This window comes from Engystomops pustulosus, chromosome 4 (genome assembly GCF_040894005.1).
Source record: "Engystomops pustulosus chromosome 4, aEngPut4.maternal, whole genome shotgun sequence".
Taxonomy (NCBI): Eukaryota; Metazoa; Chordata; class Amphibia; order Anura; family Leptodactylidae; genus Engystomops; species Engystomops pustulosus.
The window spans coordinates 52,823,206-52,839,612 of record NC_092414.1 but is presented as its reverse complement, the minus strand read 5'-3'; positions in this window follow the sequence as shown (position 1 = coordinate 52,839,612).

Below are 16,407 nucleotides of genomic sequence, written 5' to 3'. Positions count from 1 at the left end.
TGTACAATGATGTGCCTGTAACCCAACACAGGCTCATACATCTACATCTATATGTTGTTTTAAGGAAGTACCAGCATAAGTCTTGAGCATAGTGGTCAATCTGCATTTTTTTTATTCGATGTTAACACTTTCATCGTCGTTCTTTGGTGCATCTATTGATTATGGCATACAGTAAGTTTTACAGTATATGGCTATGTATAAATCTGTATTGGAGTCCATCTGTATTTCTTACACAATAATACACTTTGCTATCTTTCATGTGAAACATAGAAACTAAAATGTTTCCCTTTATTATCCTTTGCTTGTCTTTACTGGCCCATGTTGCTGCTGCAGCAAAATGATCCTGCAGGTCCTGTAGATATTACTTAAAACTGTTTCATATGAAAGGGGTTATCTACATACGTGGGGGCTTTAATACATTAGTTGCATGGTGCTGTACAATGAGTAAGGGGTTCACATATATTACATTAAAACAAGAACAAATGCAAGTACAAATACAAAACTACAGAGATCAGGAGACAAGTAGCAGGAGGACCCTGCTGGTAAGGTCTATATGGGGGGGAGGGAGATGAAGACAAGAGGTGAAGGAGCAGAGCACTGCAGTTATTGTGTGTTGTAGAAAATCCTGAACAGGTGGGTTTTCAGGTTAAGTTCAAAGTTTTTGGAAAGTGGGGGACAGTCTGACACATTTTTGTAGATTTCCAGAGTATTGGGAAAGCACAGCAGAAGTCCTGGATACGGCTGTGAGAAGAGCGGATGGTAATATAGTGAAGATGTAGAATAATAAAGGCTGATTAGGTCACACACTCACACTATATATATATATATATATGTATATATATATATATATATATATATATATACAAAAAGTAGAGTTCAAGTCCGCACAGCTTTATGGAACCCCTAATGAGGGGGGAGGGTGCAAAGCCCGCCAAGGTCCTGGCTTGGTCCTTACGCAGATACAAATTGGAAAAAGCGAGCAGCACTCCAGAGATGGAATTCAAAAGTTGGTGATCTTTATTGAAGCAAGTGGCAACGTTTCTGTGAGGACCCTGCCAGTTCTAGTAAAAGTATGCGGCCGCTCATGCACCATTACCGGAACTTGATCAATGGCACTGGCATCTACAGATGTCAATGCCATCGAAAGTCACAGTGCGACTCTGCTGGGACACTTTCCTGATGTACAACGCACTTTGACACTTGTGTGGCCGTTAAATGATGATATCACGCGGCCGCGCATCCTGTCCTGCCTGCAGGAGAATCCGGGTCCTTTCAGGAACTCACCTCTCAGATGAGCATAAGACACAGGGGACTGGAGGGGGGTTGAAGAGGCCTAAAGGGAGGACAGCAGGGCCACAAATTTATTACATTTTTACCACGATTCGCTGCTAAAATATAATAAATAATGTGTGTAGTAAGATGTTCAGGACCTTCCTGCTGTATACAGGGGAAGCTGGAGGTTCCCAGAGAACACAGCTGCTAACAGTGAGGTGAGAGGGGAACTAGAACAGGGTGGCGTAAAAAAAACGCAGCCGACGACTTTTCACTTATGAAAAGTTGTCACACGCCCGGCCACGCCCCCCACTCCTCAAGCCCCACTTGCGTGAAGGTGGCCGAGAGGGCAAAATAATCACAAGTGCTAGCAATAAGCTAGTATTTGCAATTTATTTCAGAGAGCAGAGGCCCTGATAAATATGCCCCAATGTTTCTATGTAGCATGAGGGTGGACCCCCCCAATCAATTCCTCTGGTGGGCCCCAGGCAGCCCAGTCCGACCTTGGCAGTACATGTAATGTAATATATTGATGTGTGTAGTAAATACATTTTTGGTCTATATTTATTAGTGAAGGATATTATTATGTGCTATTTCTTCACTGCTATTTCTTCATAAATATATTCCAGCAATGAATATACTGCACATATACATATATGTGCAGTATATTCATTGCTGGAATATATTTATGTGTTTGCCACATTCTTTTTGGTATAGCATCGCAGGTATTTTCTCTGGAGGGGCATATTTTTCTTTTTTAGGCTATATTAACGGCTGAGAATCCTTATTGTAGATGTTTTGGTACCAGTTGGCCTTTTTATTTTTTTTTAAATAGGGGGGCATTTAATTTGTTTAGTTAGGACATGTTTTTTTTTTTTTGGGGGGGGGGGAGATTTGCTTGTCTGTCTGGGGAACCAAAATGCCTCATCCCAGCCCTGACACTGATTGACAATCAATTTCACACGCTGTCGTGCAAATGGTGTCACGGGTGTCCTCGCAGCCCACATCCCGGGTCGGAGGCAGAACCGTGCCTCGCTCTGGTCCCCAGCTTCCCTGTGACTCCTGGTGGTCCCCCGTACTTCCTTACCTCTCCACGCTCCTGCTCTGGATCCAACAGGCCAGCGTGCGCGTCCTAAGGCGCACGCGTAACGGCGCTCGTAGATTTAATCCCTTCCCGACTAGTACGGAGCGCTGGGTCCTGGTGCATGGAGAGGGCTCGCGGTAAGTCTTTGCTGCACACCCGCGATCGGTGATAGCATTGCTGCGATGACGTCACAGGGAGCGGCAATCCGTTGCCATGACAGCTTCAGGTCTCATGAAGGCCCGAAGCTGTCTCGTTTTAACCCATTCATTACAATGTGCTAATTGCACATTGTAATGAATGAGGAGGAAAATCCCCATATACTGCCATACTGCAGTATGTCAGTATATGATAGGATTGATCAGACAACCCTAGGGAGTCTGAAAAATAGTAAAAGTAAAAAAAAGTAAAAAAAAAAAATTATAATAAAAAAACCTAAAAAAATCACCCCCCTCTCGCTAGAAATGATATAAATATTAATAAACGGTAAAAATCATTAGGTATTGATGTGCCAGAAAATGCCCGATCTATCAAAATATAATAACAGTTTTTAACTGCGTTTAGCCCCGTAGCAGAAAATAGCGCCCAAAGTAAAAAATGGCACTTTTTTGCCATTTTGAAAAATATAAATAATTTTATAAAAAGTGATCAAAAGGTCGCACAGTCCTAAAAATTATAGCAATGAAAACACCATCAAAAGTCGCAAGAAATGATATTACTCACAGCTCCGTACACCAAAGTTTGAAAAAGTTATTGGCGCCAGAAGATTTTGTACAGGAGGTTTTAATTTTTGTAAATGTATGAAAACATTGTAAAACCTATACAAATTTGGTATCCCCGTAATCGTACCAACCCAAAGTAGACATGTCATTTGCAGCGTACAGTGAAAGCTGTAAAATCCAAGCCTACAAGAAAATGTCGCAAATGTGTTTATTCACCATTTTCACTGCATTTGGAATTTTTTTCCCGCTTCCCAGTACACGGCATGGAATTTCAAATGCTGTCACTATGAAGTGCAATTTGTTACACAGAAAATAAGCCATCACAGAGCTGTTTATGTGGAAAACTAAAAAAGTTATAGATTTTTGAAGGTGGAGAGTGAAAAAAATGGAAGTGAAAAAACTAAAAAATGCCAAGTCGTTAAGAGTTTAAAGTGCCACTGACGCTGGCCATTTCTAGGAATTTTATAAAAGCCAACCACTTCCTGCATTCCCTGCAGATTTTGTGCTTCATGCCTCAGAGAAAGCTTGTTTTGTTGCCTTGTGCCTGTCTGCTGATTTCCAGTTGTGACCCCATTTCTGTTCCCGACTTTTACTCCGTGCTGCCTTGACCTCCTGCTTTGTTCCTGACGTTGACCCCGTGATGCCTGTCTCGACCTCTTGCCTGTGCCCAACCACGATTCTGCCACTGTGGGCAAAGTCACGCCTGTGTAGGTGGTACCCTGCTGCAGCAAGTCCATCCCGCTTTGCGGCGGGCCCTGGTGAAAACCAGGAGCCACTTAGACTCCGCTCCCAGGTGTTGGCTTACACCATCGCCCGCAGTGGTACAAAGGATCCACTACCTCAGATCCTAACAAATGGAATAGACAACAGGTAGAAATTATTGGCCATTAGCAAGCCACACTCAATAAAGGAGTGGTACTACAGGTGGGGACCACAGATCACTTCTCAGTACATATGCTCTCTGGCTGATGTTTAGTTCAATTAAGAATGTTGGTCATGCTTTCACACTTATGGTAGCATGAGATGTACTCTACAACCTTCAAAAGTGGCAAGTAGTACAGCTCATCAAGGATGGAACATCAATGCGAGCTGTGGCCAGAAGAGGCTGGAGGTGCTACCCGGAGACAGGCCTCGAGACGTGGATGGGGTCATAGGAGGGCAACAATCCAGCAGCTGGACCGCTTCCGCTACCTCTGCCTTTGTGCAAGGAAAACCTTGTGGAGCACTGCCAAAATCCTGCAAAATTACTTCCAGTGGGCCACAAATGTCGATGTGATTGCTCAAATGGTTAGAAACCGACTCCATGTGGATGGTATAAGGGACCAACATCCAAAGATGGGGGTTGTGCTCACAGCCCAACACCGTGCAGAATGCTAAGAATTTGTCAGAGAACACCATTTGCTTCACAGATGAAAGCAGGTTAACACAAAGCACCTGTGACAGACATGACAGAGTCTGGAGATACCATGGAGAACAATCTTCTGCTTGGAACATCCTTTAGCATGACCGGTTGGCAGTGGGTCGTCAGTAATGGTGTGGCGTGGCTTTTCTCTGGAGGACCAAACAGCCCTCCATGTGCTCACCAAAGGTACCCTGACTGCTGCTAGGTACCGAGATGAGATTCTCAGATACCTTGTGAGGACATATGCTAGTGTATTTTGCCCAGGGCTCCTCCTAATGCGGGACAGACTGCAGGCATTGACAGGGATGGTGCAGGAGAACCTGACTCAAGCCCAGGCCGACCAGAAACAGTGGTATGACAGGAACGCCAGGGAGAGAGTGTATGAGGTGGGCCAGAAGGTGTGGGTCCTGATCCCCACTACCCAAAACAAACTCCAAGCTGCATGGGAAGGCCCGTATCCCATTCATCAACGCCTAAATGATGTGAACTATGTAGTCACGATCGACCATGTTCGCAAGAAGCGCAAGGTTTTTCATGTGAACATGATCAAGGCTCATCATGATAGGGATACGTGCGTCCTGCCAGTTTGCAGTATACCAGAGGAGGGAGAAAGGGAGGCTTTGCCTGACTTAGTGGCATCCGCACAGTAGGGAGGGTCCATTGAGGATGCAGTAGTCAGCGCCCAGCTGTCTGGATCTCAGAAATCCCAGCTGAGAGAGACACTCAACCCATACCTTGACATTTTCACTGGTAAACCAGGAAAAACCCCACTAGCCTCTCATCACGTAGACACAGGGGAACACCCACCAGTCAGACAGGGTGCATATCGGGTTTCTACAGAAGTAAGGGCTGACATTAAGAGGGAGGTGGAGGAAATGCTGGGACTGAGGGTGATCCAAGAGTCTCAAAGTGCATGGGCATCCCCAAAAAGGACAAGACCACACGCTTCTGTGTGGACTACAGGAAGCTGAACAGCATCACAGTTTTTGACGCTTACCCAATGCCCCGCATAGATGAGCTTTTGGATCAACTCGCCAGGGCCCAGTATATCACCATCATGGATTTAAGTAGGGGGTATTGGCAGATTCCCATGACAGTGGAGGCACAGGAATAGTCCGCCTTCACACCCCCTTTGGACTTTATGAGTTTAAAGTCATGCACTTTGGCATGAAGAATGCCCCTGCCACATTCCAGCGCTTGGTGAACAAACTGCTAAGTAAGTCTGAATGGTTTGCTGTTTCATACCTGGACGATATTGCAGTGTTTAGCCCGATATGGGAGGAGCACTTGACACACCTGTCACAGGTGCTCAAGCGCCTCCGGGAAGCCGGTCTCACCATCAAGCCTGGGAAGTGTCAGATAGGCATGTCTGAGGTGCAATACCTAGGACACCTGGTAGGTGGGGGGCCTACCCCCAAAACAAAGTAACAGGTGATGTCATTTCTAGGAACAGCTGGGTACTACCGTAAGTTCGTCCCTAGCTATAGTACCCTGGCCAAGCCCCTCACAGACCTCACAAAGAAGAAACTACCACAGGTAGTCAGCTGGACTGCCGATTGTGAGCGGTCCATGGCGGCTCTGAAATTGGCTCTGACTAGCTCTCCAGTATTACAGAGTCCAGATTTCAGCCGCAAGTTCGTAGTCCAAACTGACGCCAGCGCCTATGGCTTGGGTGCGGTACTCAGACACGTCAACCCAAAGGGAGATGAGCACCCCATCCTTACTCTTACCCAGGGAGGTGGCCTATGCCACGATAGAAAAAGAATGCCTTGCCATTGTGTGGACCCTACAGAAACTACAGCCCTACTTATATGGCCGAAAGATCACCGTGGTAACGGACCACAACCCTCTCAGTTGGCTTCACCGGGTATCTGGGGATAACGGAAAGCTGCTGAGATGCAGTCTAGGCCTACAGCAATATGACTTTACCATTCAACACAAGAAGGGCAGTGAACATGGGAATGCGGATGGGTTGTCACGGCAGGGAGAGCCGGCGGACAATGGCTTGGGATATTGATTAGAATATCAAAATCCCATGCCATATCTCTGGAGGGAGGTGTGATAATAATATTACTCCTCCACAGTTTGTTTGTTATATATTTTTTTTATTTTTCTTTCTTTGTGTTGTTTCATTCTGCCTGTTATAACTCATTAGGCTCCATTTGTTTAAGACCAGGAAGGAAGATGAGCCTGGCAGTGTGTTTATAACACCCCAGGGAGTCTATGTTTGATCAAAGAAGCATGGTCTTCTCAAGTGGTAGAATTAACACCTTTCGGACAGAGTAGTGTAGCTAGTGGGGGATGAAAAGAAGCCACAGACTGCATGTTCTTCCCTCCAAATTTAGACAAAGGGAATATCATAGTTGTCCATAACTGGGGCATAATTCATAATTATGGGTCCCCAGTTACACAGGTCAGTTATGGGGTCTAGACACACCCCTGGAGCGAAAATCAGAATGTTAGCACCAGGGAAAGGCAGCCAACAGCAAAACACCCCTGATATTAGGCTAAGACACCCCGAGTTTGGTATGTGGTTGATGGGAATAACATACCCATTTGGTTGGAAGCCATGGCACAATTGTGCCATCTTCCAATCAAAAGTTATGGGGTTTTGATAAAAACCCAGACCCAAAAAGTAGCTCACTGATGGGAGGGGGATAGAAAAACTCCCCCTCACAGTGACAAAACAGCCAGGGGTGGGTGTCAAAAATCACCTGGGTTTAAATTAATGAAGCAGCCACATAGTAGTGTTCAGTCTGAGGATTCTATCACAATAGAAGGCTGGATTGATGCTTATGCCCTGTCCTCGGGCCAAAGAATTTCTTCCTATTCCACTAGCAAGAATTTTTTTGTTTCGCTCTTCCCTCACTGTTTGTAAGTATTGTATGTGTTTTGTTTTAATCCTTTTTTCATTTTATCTGACAATTTAATTCTTTGAGTGTGCTGCATTTTTATGTAAATTAAAACTGTTTAATAAGCCTCTGCTTGTAGCCTTAAAGAATCTGAGTCTCTGAAGTGAATCACGTTACCAGAGGTCATTGTTAGCATAGTCCATGTAGTAAGCGATTGCATGTTCCGTGTGAATTTATAATTGTAATATCGTGTAAGTAGTGAGTGCATGTGCTGAGTTATCATCAGGGTGCATTGTCTGTGTTTTTGAGGTGCCTACGGCCTTCATTGCATAAGTAACTCGTGGGTGGTGGCAGTGCGGATTGGCTGGGGCTGAAATTCTGTGGAGTAAATTTAGCGTAAGGACGCCATTTTGTGGAAATGAGCGGAGCTTTAGGGCTAAATTCTGGGACTCCATAGAGTAGGTATCCCCGTGTGTGAACTCCGGTGAGTCGGGTTCGTGACACCTACTAAAAGTAGGACAAATATCCGCGAATTACATGTTTTGAAGTACAGACACAAGAAAAAATGCTGAGAATAAGGATTCAAATAACACACGTGTATATTTCGGAAAATACTGGGGCCGTATGCAGCTGCACAGTTTCAAAAAGGGGATGTCCAGCTTTATCCAATAGAGTGACTGAAGCACATTTCCAGTTTCAATGCTAAAAGCAGCAGAACTTTTATTATAAATAGTTTAGCATTAGAAACTTTATTTGTGTAAACATTTCGATAACTAAGTTGATTTAGGGCAGAAAGACCTGCATAGTTTGATCAAGGAAAGTGTGAAAGGAATCTCAACGTTAAATCTGTAGAGTAAATATGGGTGTAATGTAGCGCAAATGAAAAATCAAAGTAAATGTCAGTGCTCTTAAAATGCTGTTGCATTTTCTGCTAGTTTAATTGTGTGCATACAAAAGACTTCTAGGGGAGATTTATATCTGCATTTACTCCAATTGGAAGCAGTGAATTAATTGCAAACTCTTCCGCAGTGCAAAATTTTCCGATTAAAATAGTGACTACGCAACCTCCACGCCATGTGTGCGTAGAGGGAGCTTAGAGGTCATCAGTGCTCAAGGGAGTGGGCAGACATGGGGCGTTCCTGCCAGGTGCCTGCATACTTTCGTTTTCTGGTGTTCACACAAAACTATGTCAGGTCTGATTAGTTTTGCTTGGGGGCCAAGCCGTTTGCCAGATACATCAAGAGACCTAAGCCTCGTGATATATACGGCAGGACAAGGTGGACAGGGCCGCAATCATACACCGGCTCCTCCTCCTCCATAGTTTTTAACTGTAGAAGACCAATGGGGTACAAATGATGAAACTCTATTGAATAATTAATGAAGGAATAGACTTCAAGACAAATCTTTTGGGATGGAATAATTCTTATTTACATACATCAGGTGTGTTGTCTTCTGTTCTAAAACCAGGTCAAAGGTGCTAGCAAGCATGCAAACTAGCCACTAATTCTAAATTCCACATTCACTCCATTGAAGGAGATGTCTCATTAAGTAATCCAAAAAATAGGGCTAGACTACAGATCAAATTGGGTTTGGTTCATTGAGGCCACCAGCAAAGAACAGAGGATTTAAATCCCTCTGAGAATACAGTTTTGGTGTGCATGAGTGACTGGCACTTAATTCACATGGGTACCCTGTTTCTACCCATTACTGTCCATTGTTAAAGGATAAGTTGCTACTGTGGGTCGAGATGTTTCAGAGCAGAGTTTCACAACTTGTGGACCTCACCCTGCTGCCCTGCAGAGACCAAAGGGCACTTCCATCAGTGAAGTGAGTCCAGTGTGGGGCAGGAAGCAGAAGATGAGCCAATAGAGATGAGTATTTGTTTAAAACATTTTTGTCTTATTTGCAGTCCTGTGGCATTAGAGGGGGCCTCATCTGGGGTTTTCAGTGATATTAGCAGTCGGGGCCGCTATCAGGGGGGGATAAGTGTGACTGTGTTCATGGGGCTTCAAGGAGGGGCCCCAAATCACAGAAAACCCTTACCAGGTGCAGTTAACTCACTGTGCACTCAGAGCCAGATTATCACTCTGTGCGGGGCCCATGAAATTTAACAGTCAGGGGCCTCAAATTTCCTAGTGGCGGTTATTTTAGCAGTGGTGTCATCTGGGGTCTCCATGATTTTTTTTTTTTTTTTTAAATCTTTGCCTTGTCCAAGAGTGACTTTTTAACTTTTTTTTATCTAAAATTTATTTTATGATACTATAATACAAAAAATACTTATACTAAATATTATTAATGCAACACAAAAAATTATGTTCGGTGTATTAGAGCTACAATAAGCATGTTATTATTTATATGTATGTCAAATTGTCAATGGCAAAAATAAAAAATTAAAGGTGTATTTGGGATAACTTATAAACCTGGCAATACCTGGTCAACATTTAAATCCTCCATATACTTCATGTTACAAGAACATAAAGGGCCATTTTTCTTTCAGACTGCATGTAAAAGAATTTGCAGACTGCCCACAGATGCAGAGGCAGGGCCCCATAGTAGAATTCAGAATGGGACCCCTTCATCTTAACCATGATATTAGCCACTGTGATAATAATATTACTCCTCCACAGTTTGTTATATATATATTTTTTTTCTTTCTTTGTGTTTCATTCTGCCTGTTATAAATCATTAGGCTCCATTTGTTTAAGACCAGCCAGAAGATGAGCCTGGCAGGGTGGTTATAAAACCCCAGGGAGTCTATGTTTGATCAGAGAAGCATGGTCTTCTAAGTGGTAAAATTAACACCTTTCGGCCAGAGTAGTCTAGCTAGTGGGGGATGAAAAGAAGCCACAGACTGCATGTTTTTCCCTCCAAATTCAGACAAAGGGGAATATCATAGCTGTCCATAACTGGGACATAATTCATAATTATAGGTCCCAAGTTACACAGGACAGTTATGGGGTCTAGGCACACTTCTGGACCGAAAATCAGAGCATTAGCTGCAATGGAACACCCCTGATATTAGGCTAAGACACCCCGAGTTTGGTATGGGGTTAATGGGAATAACATACCCGTTTGGTTGGAAGCCATGGCACAATTGTGCCATCTCCCAATCAAAAGTTATGGGGTTCTGATAAAAACCCAGACCCAAAAAGTAGCTCACTGATGGGAGGGGGATAGAAAAATCCCCCTCACAGTGACATCACAGCCAGGGGTGGGGGTCAAAAAATCACCTGGGCTTAAATTAATGAAGCAGCCACATAGTAGTGTTCAGACTGAGTGACTCTATGACAATAGAAGGCTGGATCGATGCTTATGCCCTGTCCTCGGGCCAAAGAATTTCTTCCTATTCCACTAGCAAGAATTTTTTTTGTTTCTTCTTCCATAACTGTTTGTAAGTATTGTATGTGTATTGTTTTAATCCTTTTTTCATTTTATCTGACAATTTAATTCTTTGAGTGTACTGCATTTTTATGTAAATTAAAACTTTTTAATAAGCCTCTGCTTGTAGCCTTAAAGAATCTGAGTCTCTAAAGGGAATCACGTTACCAGAGGTCATTGTTAGCATAGTCCATGTAGTAAGCGATTGCATGTTCTGTGTGAATTTATAATTGTAATATCGTGTAAGTAGTGAGTGCATGTGCTGAGTTATCATCAGGGTGCATTGTCTGTGTGGTTGAGGTTCCTACGGCCTTCTTTGCATAAGTAACTCGTGGGTGGTGGCAGTGCGGATTCTGTAGAGTAAATTTAGCGTAAGGACGCCATTTTGTGGAAGTGGGCGGAGCTTAAGGGCTAAATTCTGGGACTCCATAGAGTAGTTATCCCAGTGGGTGAACTCCGGTGAGTCGGGTTCGTGACAGCCACTATAACCAAATTTATTAAAACCATACCTGCTGAGTTCTTAGTCTCTTCCCCACCCCCAATATACCTGCATGTTGCTGCAAAACCTTAAAATATATGTTGAGTAAAGTTTTTGCAACCACAAAATATTTACAGTCTTTGTAGTAACACCTGGAACCACTGATCAGAGGAGAGCAGCAGCTTCACTACACAAATGACAGAGACAGAAGCAGATAGCGCTGTCTATTGCGTAGTGGTGGTGCAGGGATACTACAGGGAGGCCCTCACTGAAATGAATTTTAGCTGAGCCTGAACCATCACTATACAATGAAAAGCGCTGTATGATTACCTATACTACAAGAAAGGTTGCCAATCCTATGTAACTGGGAAAAAAAACATTTAAACAAGACTCCAAAATTTTTAGCAAACATGTTAGATATGTAAAGATATAAAAATGTTCCTCTGCTTCAATGTCTTTTTCTCAAATGATTAGACAAAACAGTACCTCTAAGTTGCTTTAATAAAAGCAGAAGCTGTTGTGTGGGGGGTTCCTACGGTGTAGCGTTCGTCCCCCTGGAGTGGCTTGTCCGTCTCTCGGCTCAAGGAGTGTTGCGGTGCACGTGATCGGTTTTCCGGATCAGAAGCCTATGTTTTATTGATGGATTGAGAGTATATTGATTAAAAACATTTTAATAACACAAAACCTTGTTACACTATTGCGAACCTTCCCTCCTCCTACCAGCAAGCAGAACTGATGCTCTGTAGGAACAAGTGACCGATCATGTGCACCGCAACACTCTTCGAGCCGAGAGACGGACAAGCCACTCTAGGGGGACGAACGCTACACCGTAGGAACCCACCACACAACAGCTTCTGCTTTTATTAAAGCAACTTAGAGGTACTGTTTTGTCTAATCATTTGAGAAAAAGACGTTGAAGCAGGGGAACATTTTTATATCTTTACATTTAGTTTGAACGGGACATTGGACTTTCAATCCCTCTTTCTCTTGCGCCTTCGTTTTTCTTCTTTTTTGTTAACCAAACTGCCGTTCAAACATTGTAATATATGTTAGATATGTGTATGTTGTGTTATATTTCTGGGTTGTTTCCTTTTAATTCATATACACATTTCATACACATACAGGTATATACACACAGGTATACACCTGCAATACAGTGCAATCACCATTGTGCAGTTTTACATATTATGCAGAACAGCACATCTTTCACTTTTTATTTGTGTGGAACCTCAGGTGCCTTAGCCTGATCGGGCCCCTGAATCCACTGGCCATGGCAGCTTCTATGGCTATTACAGTGGTAGTTACACACCTGTACACATGTATTTATAAAGTGTCTGCTCCAGTTTTGTGTTATAGCGCCTGCGCCGGCGTCCGTACTGGCGAGCACACACACTGCCGGAAGATCGCTAGTGTAAGTGTATCGTCCACCATACTTTTATGCAAAACGCTGTATGTATTCTATCCCATCAAGGGACCTCTTCTATGATTGGTACATTGTACTAGCTCCTCTTATTCACCATTGTCTGTTGGGCTTCATATATCCAGTGCTTATACTTATTTACCATTTGTCCTTACTTCTGATGAAGGGATATCCCGAAACGCTTAACTTCTGGACAACTAGTAAAGTGGGCCACATTTATCAAAAATAGTGCAGAGTGCGCCAGATTCATGAGTTGTGGTGCACAGTCTTCATGTAACTGGTGCCCCCTGCACTTCTCGGGATATGTGCACCATTTTTTTTTTTTGGTGCACTTTATTCATGCTGCAGAATTATGGTTGAGACAGAATTGTGGTCCACAGTCAGGCTAAGCACTAACACGCCCTTTTTCTATCTTGTCGGATGGACACAGTGCAGCTGAAGCACAGACTGGCGCTGAAACTTTATAAATACATGTACAAGCAGTTTATACATTCTTTTCAGTGCAAATTCAGACAGAAAATAGGTGCAAACACTTGAGTACTCAACATGCAACCAAATTTTGCTTTTAAATTTTGAAATTAGAATAAAAGAAATTTGAAGACAGCAGTTGACAACTTTTGACTGTCTCGCGTAGAAGAATAGCCTACAATTTTATTTGACTATACATTCTTTTTTACAACTTTATGTCCTTTATAACATAATTACAACATAATTAAGAAACTTCCAATAATTAAAAAGCAATGAGGAAATTGTGTATGCCCGCTTTACTACAGATCTATTTGACAAAGGTCTTTACAACTGAAACGACGATTATTTTGGTGAAGGCCTAATGTCACATCATGTTTGAATAAATTTAAGAAAAAAACTGAAGTATATTCTGGTGTGTGCTATGTTTTCATCCCTTGTCAAGCTGGAGTGAGAATTCTTCATGTGTGCCACCCGCTTTCCATGAGTGTGCGGTACCTCTGTTGTTATCCACACCTTTATTCTGTGTCATGTCATATGTAAAAACCTGTTACACTTTTAATCTTCCCTGGCATCTGGCATGTTATCACAACTTGACAATGTGTAGGAACGAGCAAAACTGACAGTTGCCAGTTGTTTATGCCTCTCTTCATTCTTTCATTGATACTGTTATTTTACCACTGAAAACACACCTGCATGCTATCTTCAGTTCTCTGCTACATGAGTCTATAAGTGTGTTTCCAAAAAAAACCCTATTGGGACTTTATGAACCTCTCTCCTAAAACTGTGCTTTAATTTTCCAGAAAGAATCCTCAACAATACAATTACAACAATATAAACTTTGTACGGTATGTGTGTATTGTATGTCCAGTACAAACTTCTAAAATATGAAATATCAAACATACATCATAGTATATAAGGCTGGAAAAAGACACAAGTCCATCAAGTCCAACCTTTAAGAATTAAATAAATGTTTTATCCCCATAACCCGTGATATTTTTTCTCTACAGAAAGGCATCCAGGCCTCTCTTGAACATGTACATAGAGTCCGCCATAACAACCTCCTGCGGCAGAGCGTTCCATAGTCTCACTGCTCTTACAGTAAAGAACCTTTGTCTATGGTTATGGTAGAATCACCTCTCCTGTAGGCGTAGAGGATGCCCCCTTGTCCTGGTCATGAGGAGCATGTCACTTGCAGTCAGAGATTATAACTAGGAGAAAACAATTTTATTAAGAGGGTTGAAAGGTTTGTAGTGTTTTTAAAAAATGCTGCTGAATTTATTTCTTTAGGCCCCTTCCACACTTGCGTTTTTCATGCGCGTTTTCTGCGCGTGCTTTTGATGCCCAGAACTTGCATTGCACTCTGACCCATTATAATCAATGGGCTTTTTCAGACTTGAATTTTTTTCATGCACACATGCACGTTTTTTTAACGCGCGTTTAAATCTCGACATTCTTTACTTTTGCAAGTCAAGCCCGTGAAAACCGCATGGAGATGCATCAAAAACGCATTGCACTCTGAGACACTTGCAAGTGAAATGCAAGTGCAATGTGTTTTTCACACATCAATTGCCATAGAAAAGAAAGACCTCAGCCCTGAGTCCTTTTCAAGCGCATTACCTGCGCGTGAAAAACGCATTGAAATTGCATTGAAAATGCATTGAAAAGGCACGTGAAAAACTGAGACACTAAACAAACAATTACTGAAAACTGATTGAACTCTGATGCAAAATGTCAGTTTTTCACTCACCAAACCCTGATCGCACCCTGATCAGACTCTGACATGATCTGCAACGCAAGTGTGGAAGGGGCCTTATTCTCTCTGGGGATCCAGAGATCCATGAAGCTTAGACACACTGCTCACTTTGTTCCCCCAAAGGAACACTTTTGTGTACAAGGGACACTATCTGCATGTATATAATGCAGGATCCATTCTTGGATACACATGTGTTCAGGATATAGTCTAAAACTGCAAATTCAGTGTAGATTTGGCTTGGATTTAACATAAATACAAGTTAACTTGAATGTCGTAGTGTACAGTACATCTATGTCTTGAAAAAATCCCTTTACCATGGATTAGGATGTGTTTGGTTTTCTTGGCAATTGTTAAACTGTTTATTGTATTGACCTCTTCAATAGCCTCTTTGTGGCTTTCGAGACATCAGTTTCAAGTATTACTTAAACACTCACCACTTCCTTCCACTTTTAATGCCAGGGAGCCGTTTCACTTTTGTACTGTATATTGTGTCAACATCTTAAATGCCCTCATCTGGGGATTGTTCTGATGCAGGATGAGCTCATAGAAACTCTGTAAGGATAAAATGCTCAATAATATTTGACTTGTAATAAAACCACACAGAGAAAAACATGCATTTTTGGTCACTTTTACAATGAAGATATGCATTTAGAGTGTACATGTTATTTGTGAACATTTTGTGTAGGAGGATGTTGTGAACATTTTTCTTATATCCACAGAAATAGAGAAAATATTTCACTATGACCGGAGCTCCAAATATTCTTCTTCTCCCTTGTTATTCTATCTTAAAACATCGATGAACAGCACCAATCTTCAGTTTCTCCTGCTGAAAGTATGTCACCATTCAGACTAGCACCATCGCACTCTCATCATCCTCCTTTAATTATATTGTAGCTGGAAGAAAATATGCAGGCAGATGGTGTGGTACGTTCCAATAAGGTCAAAATTTATTCCAATTCATCATACTCACAAGAGCCCATTAAAAATGCGCAAATCACAAATTCACATAACGGGACGCTAGCTTTCTATCCGCCCGACCCAGGGTTTCGCCTGCAAGGCTTCTTCCGGGGTGTTGTTAGCGTCTCAAACACCTGTCCCTTCTTTTATACATATTCCTATTCTACTACACATAAAACTTTATTTTCAACTAACATTATTTTATATATATTTAAAACCCCCATAAAATCAGTTTACACATAAGACTAATAATATATAGTGATTAATATTCCATTAGGTTTCTCATCAGCAATGTTTTCACATTTCCCATATAATTCCACATTAGATGTTAGTTACAATGATAATACAATCATTACAGTCCTCTTAACAAATGTTACAATTGTAACATTTGTTCAGAGGAGTGTAATGATTGTATTATCATTGTAACTGGGAAGTGGGGAAAAAAAATCCAAATGCAATGAAAATGGTGAAAAAACGCATTTGCGCCATTTTCTTGTGGGCTTGGATATTACGTCTTTCACTGAGTGCCCTAAATGACATGTCTACTTTATTCTTTGGGTCGATACGATTAAGGGGATACCAAATTTGTATAGGTTTTATAATGTTTTCATACATTTACAAAAA